The sequence below is a fragment of the Gordionus sp. m RMFG-2023 genome, chromosome 2 (genome assembly GCF_954871325.1).
Source record: "Gordionus sp. m RMFG-2023 chromosome 2, tfGorSpeb1-WG-v2, whole genome shotgun sequence".
Classification (NCBI taxonomy): Eukaryota; Metazoa; Nematomorpha; class Gordioida; order Chordodea; family Parachordodidae; genus Gordionus; species Gordionus sp. m RMFG-2023.
In genome coordinates this window covers 46,887,280-46,894,911 of record NC_088776.1, presented here as the reverse complement: position 1 = coordinate 46,894,911, position 7,632 = coordinate 46,887,280, and the positions used below count along the sequence as shown (strand labels likewise).

At 25.2% G+C, this 7,632-nt stretch overlaps 1 long non-coding RNA gene across 4 annotated transcripts; it reads left to right on the top strand.

The window, feature by feature from the left end:
• The first annotated feature begins 126 nt into the window (after positions 1-126).
• On the top strand, positions 127-4,683 carry LOC135923346 (uncharacterized). 4 transcript variants are annotated; one of them, XR_010571194.1, is made up of 4 exons: positions 127-212; positions 260-391; positions 1,978-2,091; positions 2,711-4,683. It is a non-coding gene; the product is annotated as an uncharacterized LOC135923346 (long non-coding RNA). The 4 variants fall into 4 exon arrangements; XR_010571192.1 differs by lacking the exon at positions 2,711-4,683 and adding an exon at positions 2,150-2,632; XR_010571191.1 differs by lacking the exon at positions 2,711-4,683 and having other exon boundaries at positions 1,978-2,632.
• Positions 4,684-7,632: the final 2,949 nt, after the last annotated feature.

The window sequence follows — 7,632 nt, the reverse complement described above, 5'->3', positions numbered from 1 at the left end:
ATTTATAATATAATCGTTTTGCAATATGTTTATTAATTTTGTTATATAAATGTTCATTACGATTAAATTTATCCTTGATATAAAATTAATCTCTAGGCACTTATAGTGTTTTGTTTTATTCATTATATTTCTTTTATTTTGCAACTTATTTTAATTTCATACAGTTATATATAATTTAAAAACAGTTAATGAGATGGATATTATACTATTTAGTATTTATCTTGTATCAATAATTATTTTTTTGAACTTCAGCATTCAGCTAGACGATTTACTCTCCTACTCTCTATACCAAATCAAAGATTGCAAGAAAAGACAAATTAAAATTTTATTTCAATGATGATCTTGCTCCATACCGTCCTATTCCATGGTAGAAGTCTGGGTTTTAATGGTGGTAAGTATTGTAGTTAAAATTGATTATTTTAAATATACCATTTTTCTTGGTTTTTATATTTTCACTTTTCGTTTTCAAATTTCTGTTAGCTTAAAAGACGTTATAACCTATTTAATTTTTGTAGTATGGAAAGATGATTTTTCTAAAAAAAAAATCTTTGAACACACCACACAAAATTTTTCATAATAAACTAAAATAAAAAAATATATAAATATAAAGAGATAATTAATTCCAATTTTCCTGTTATATCATATAAAATGTTACATATAATAGTTGTTTTGTCCCTTGTGATAAAACAATGATAATTATAAATAATAAAAATCTGTAGAATATAATGTATAATATTATTTTTTTTATTTATTGATTAACATAAATTTAAAAAAATTATTGGTTTTCAACATTAAAAATAAATTTTTTTTTTTTATTTCATGATATCTTTTAATACTATTTCCCGATCATAAATTTTTATTGTCTCTTTCTCTTCTATTGTACCAATATATATTTTTTAATGTTATACAATATGTGTAAAAAAATTATATTTTTTCCTTGTATATTATAATTTATAAGTGTTATATACTACAATATTTATATGTTGTTTATGCATATTCATATGATATATTTATCGTCTATATGGCAGAATATTTATTGAAGGCAACACCCCTTTAAAAACCTATACCTAACCCCCCACCCTAAAATAAATTTCGCAACCTTTGGCGGTCATATTCCCACGTTATTAATTTCAAGTTATTAATTATGGCAATCCCTTAATATATTTTAAAAGGAATAACTTAAATTATCACTACTCTACCTCAAATTATAATTGTGAATGTAAAAGTGTTAGTTTTAGAATATGAATTAAATTAAAAATCTTTCCCTCATTCACAATAAATGCATTATTATAGTATGTTGTATGGTAAGAATATGAGTTTTTTGATAGAATGTCTAATAGTTTTAATTTACATTTAAAAATATTTAAAAAAATTATCCTGAAATGAGTTTTATTTGAAAAATAATGACTCTGATATGCAATATATAGATTTTGTCGATATTTAGTAATATACAGAGTTTCCCATTCAAAAAAAGAAAAGTGTCAATCATAAAAGGAAAAGATCATATCAAATAAGGAAAAGAGTCAATCATAAAAGGAAAAAGTTCAATCAAAAAAGGAAAAGACCCAAAGACCTAGGAAAAAGTCTGATCAAAAAAGGAAAAGTATCAAACAAAATAGGAAAGTGTCAATCAAAAAATGAAAATTCTCATTCAAAAAAGAATAATCGTTATTTTTTAAAAAAATATATATTTTAATCATTTTGAAAAAGATAACATGATGAATATGATTTTTGTGATAGATAATGAACCATTTCATCATAACCATACAATTAGGAAGTCGATAGAAAGAAAGTATACAATAAAATGTTTACCACCTTACAGTCCTTATCTTAATACCATTAAAAACATGTTTTTACAAGTTGTGATGACCAGAGAATAATTGGAAATATAATAGGAATCATTTGCTGAACATTACTAATTGTATTTCAAAGCAACCTAATGAATTAAATATTATTTCATTGTATATAATAAACCAGGCATACGATCAAACGTCATGTCTGGTCGAAATGGAAGATTACTAACTCTGCTTCAAAAAAAATTAATAAAAAAAACCTATTGCTACAACCACAAGTTGCATCGATTCAAAATTGGTATAAATAATTTGTTATTTTTTTAATTTTATCTAATGCTTAAATATATATTTTTTAGACATTTTAACATATCCTGTAAATATACAGGTCATACTCTTAAGAAACATCTAGATCCGAAGTGGACTGGTTATTTTAAAACATCTCGTATCATTTATAAGAATTTTGAGGCTATTGGTAAGGTATTATTATACACTTCTATTAGAATTCTTAACTCAGAGATTTCCACTCATGATTCAGTCGAAGCTTCTGGTCTTTTATTTCAATTCATTAATATAAACTAGTAGAAAGCCCATTAAAAATGACTGGGAATAGGATTTTTATTCATTTTTTACGATAGATGACATGCCAGGTTCAAGCTCACAATATTAGGAAGCATCCAAGATCTTATAATTATAAAATTGTTTATCAAACCCAGATCAACCCTTAATAATTTGTAAAAGATATTCCCAAGTCAGGTGCATGCTAATATTAATTTTGAAATTCCAAGCCCAGTCCTACCCATTATAATTTTGTGTTGATTGATTTAAATTTGAATATTGTTTATTTTATATATTAACTATTTAAGTTGATTGTTTAATATGTTCAATTAACTTTTTATATATATATACTATGTTTTTAGATATACAAAAAGAATAATAAAATTTGATTTTAAAAAGAATTAATTTAAATAGTTTCTTAAAACAAAATACTTTCTTTTATGGTGCCCCGGTTACGGTGGTACGTTTTTCGTTTTAAATTAAAGTTAAATGATAAAAGTTTTAAAAAAAAATTTTAAAAATATCCTTACCTTGAATTCTTTAGTAAAAATAAAAAGTAAACGAATTACTTATCAAATTCGTCGTTCGATATTGGAGATGATATAAGGACAAATAAAATTTTTTTGACTTTTCTTTTCGATAGTCAAAATTTTATCCAAATTTACAAAATTATAAAAGGTAAAAAAATTTTATTTAGAATAAATATAACTTGTTAACTTCTTGTTTCTTTTATGGCGCCCTGTTATGTTTTTGTAAAAAAAAAAAGAATAAAATATAGAAAATTTGCCTAAAACTAAAAGATATAAATTAAATTAAATTTGAAATTGATGACTACCTTATTTATTGATTTGACTACCTATTGTGACGATTGTGTAATCCATTGAGATGACTCTATTTATATGACTACCTATTGTGACGATTATTTAATCCATTGAGATGACTCTATTTATATGACTACCTATTTACTATCTATTGTGATGACTATCTAACCTATGGAGACTGCTTAACCTATGGAGATGACTACCTATTATGACTACCTAATCTATTGTGACTCCCTAATCTATTGTGATGACTATCTAACCTATGGAGACTGCGTAACCTATGGAGATGACTATCTATTATGACTACCTTATTTATTGTGACTGCCTAATCTATTGATATCCAATGCCTAATCTATGGAGATGTTAGCACGTTCTTTCATGCAAAAAGCTTCTTTCTTCGTCCCGGCTCTGGATGTTGGACTGGAATATGATAACCAGCACCTAACCTAATGTGACAACCTAGGAAGAACTGATATGGAAGTTGAACGATAGGTTATGAATTCTATTTTGTGAGACCAATGATATTAAAGTGAAATTAAAACATATGAATTAAAAGGGATTGATTTAAATAACCCTTATAAGTAATACTTAATATGATAAAAATGTTTTTGAAATAAAGCTTTTGAAGACAAAAGGTTATGTAAAAATTAAACATCATTATTTTAGAAAAATATTGTGTGAAATTTAAATTTTTTTTAAGAGAGGGAAATGTGCATAATATTTGCATATTTTAACCTCGGAGATTGAAAATAAATAAAAATAAATTAAGTATTAAAACGCTACTAATTAAATATGGAAACGCTAAAAAATGTAAAACGCAAAAAAATATAAAACGCTAAAAATATAAAACGCATAAAACGCTAAAAGTATAAAACGCTATGATTAACTTAACACCTAAAAAATAATATAATAATTATTTATCATTCCTTATTTTGGATTTTATTCCTTATTCCTTATCATTCCTTATTACATATTTTATTGTTCCGAAATTCAAAATTTTATTCGTGCATATTATTCATATATTTGATTTGATCAACTATTCCAAATTACATATTCCGACTTATTCCAAATTCCAATATTCGACTGGATTAATTATGAAACATGATAATAACAATTTTGAGAAATGTGAACAACATACGATAAGGATATCAAACCAACGATAACGTTCAACGATTTTATCAAACCTACGCGATTGATTCAAGCCTACAAAAAACGTACAAACTCACGCAACTCTAATAAACGATTTATCAAACCTACGTGATAGAATCAAGCCTACGAGAACATTTGAGACTTATGTGCTAACCAAGATGAAACCGAGTACAATCAAAACGGGAAAAAACTTCTGGGACAACAAGCTCTCGATGACTGCTGAGAAGAAGATTAGTTCTTTGTAGAAGAGGGGGAATGTTGATTGATTTAAATTTGAATATTGTTTATTTTATATATTAACTATTTAAGTTGATTGTTTAATATGTTCAATTAACTTTTTATATATATATATATATGTTTTTAGATAAAAAATATATAGTAATAAATTTGATTTAAATTTAAATAGTAATAGTTGATATAAGTCCCTTCTTTTATTTCTTTTATTTTGAAAATTTTTTCCCGCCTTGGACATAGTTAAATTTTTAATATTATCACATGAACGGGAAATATCTGATTTACCAATTAGTCTAATATGGAAAAAAAACATGTAAATTCCGTATTAAGAAAAACTGGGAAGGCCTGGGCAACCACTTATTAGAGAATCATGACAAATAAAATAAAAATAACCGACTCTTATACTTTTTTGTAATATGATCAATTAAAATTATATCTAAAAAATATGTTGTTTATTATATAAGGTTATTGTTGTTTTTCAGATAAATTTAATGTATGTCTTGCATTTCTGAAATTATTTGTCAGAGAATTTGATAAGGGATATATATTTTTTTATGTAAAGTAAAAAAAAATTGCTGTCTATTTAAATTACAAAAATGCCATTAAACACTATTGAAACTTATATGCAAATTATTTATATATTTTTTAAGATATTTTGTTTTATTGACATATAAATTTAGGATAATTTTTTTAAAAAATAATGAGGATTATTTATTATGTATTTGATAAAATTAAGAGCAAATCCTTGTTGACATTTTAATTTTTGATGGAAAAAGTGACAAAATAAATCTGGGCGGTCGTATGGAGAGGAAATAATTAATGTATAATTTTATATCATTTAGGGTTGTAGATGAAAGTAATGACGGATTAACAAAGCAGTGTACAAAACACATTGCGTCCTGATAAAGATGATATGCCTATGCCTTGGGATGCTGGTAAAAGATGAACGCAAAACGATATTTCTGTCAATGTCATCATTGGTATCCCCCTCTAAAATAGAATCATGAACGACAATGTTAACTCAACCATAAAACGGTCATAAAGGCCACGACAGAACTACTGCATATTTCCATTAATAAAGTTGATGAAATTGGCCGTACTGTACATTCAAGTTTGAACACGCAAAACGATATTTTTGTCAATGTCAGCATTGGTATCCCCTTCTAAAATAGAATCATGAACGACAATGTTAACTCAACCATAAAACGGTCGTTATTGTTTTAAAGGGCACGACAGAACTACTGCATATTTTTCCATTAATAAAGTTGATGAAATTGGCCATACTGTACATTCAAGTTTGAACATTCCTCTAAATATTCATGAAAGTTTCTCAAAGAATCGGATAAAGTAATATTTATATTAACTCCTAGTGAAGTGAATGATAGTACAGAATTAAATGTTTATATTTGTTAAAAAATAGGCGGAGGCATAGGGATTGTGGTAGTGGTGATAGTATAATTTGGAGAACTGGGTGAAAATAAAATAAACATATATATAAAACATAAGATAAAAAAAACAAAATCCATATGAGTTCATTTCAAGCGTAGTTCTTTATTATTTTGTCTACCAGTAACTCTAGAACGGGTAAGGCGTTTGTTTAATCGTCATTATTTTCTTTGCTTATCTTTTATAATAGATTCATCATATTTTGTAGCAATGTGAGGGATTAGGGTTAGCCTATACAAATAAAGAAATCAGGCAAATATATAAATAAACTATTGTTGAATTTAAACAAACATTAAAATAATGTAAAACCGGTAGATGGGTCAATATTAGATGCATATTTCTACTAGTTGAAGAGCTATCATCAAAAAAAATTTTTGGGGGACTTATCAAGCCTATTATGCTATTCTAAAAGTTAAAAAATAACATGATGAATGTAATGTTATTAAGATTAAGGTTAATTAATTGTAAGGTAATTAAAAAATAAGATTAAAAAAGGGGGGAAAAAGAAGATATAATTTATTATAATATAAAAATAATAAAAATTATATTAAAGGAATTGATAAGGTTTCGAGAAATAGGGGTTAATAGATAATAGAGATAGAAAGAAAAGAATGAGATAATAAAATTTAGTGATAAATAAATTCATTAAGGGAGGGGAAAAAAATAAAGAAAGAGTTATTTATAAGAATTGGAGAATATAAATAAGTTAGGAAAAGAATATTTAAATATTTGAATATACTTGATTATCTTCTTAATTATTGGTTATGAAAGAAAAATATGAGTACAAAAAATTGTAATGTAAGCACTGACAAAAATTGTGAGTATGTTCAAAATAAATATACAAGTTGAGTATCTTGTAGAGATTTCATTAATGTGTAATTGATATTATGAGATGAAAATTGATAAGGTAATCTAAAAAATAAAGAAAGGATTAAGTGAAATATTAGCCTGAATCTTTTTATTCACATCATTTATTTCATTCATATTTAGAAAGTTGAGGGAATATTGTTTATATATTTTCAAATCTCTCAATCCATGTTAAATATGTGTACACCATCAATTCTCTAAATTCCCTTCATCTGTTTGTATAAAATAAATAAATAAAATCAACAAATAAAAATAAATACATACCGATGACATTACGTAGCGATGACATGACGTCACGATGACGTAGTGAGGACATCGGAAAATTATAATATAAATTACATTTATTGGTCTTTTTAAGAGGTAATAATAACAATAGATTCAATAAATAAATATCTATAGTCAGTAAGTACTACTATAGTAGATGTTAAAAATTATATTAATTCTACAATTAATTTATTAAAAAATAAAAAAATTGATATTCTTTTGATTTGATAAGAATTAAAGCTGAGAAACCTATATCAAAATTTTATATCATCCCTAAATATCATCTTATGTACGTAAAACGCCTATACATCTTCAAGATTTTTTAGTCGATATATGCAATTTAATTGTTAAATGGACTTCAATTGGAGATCTTTAAAAAAGAATGATAAAATTGATTACTTTTAAGATATTTTTTAGATAGATTTACACAAGATGTTGATATTCTTCTATCATGTTTCCCTCCTTGACCCTCATTATTTTATATCAGATAAAATGAGCCCATT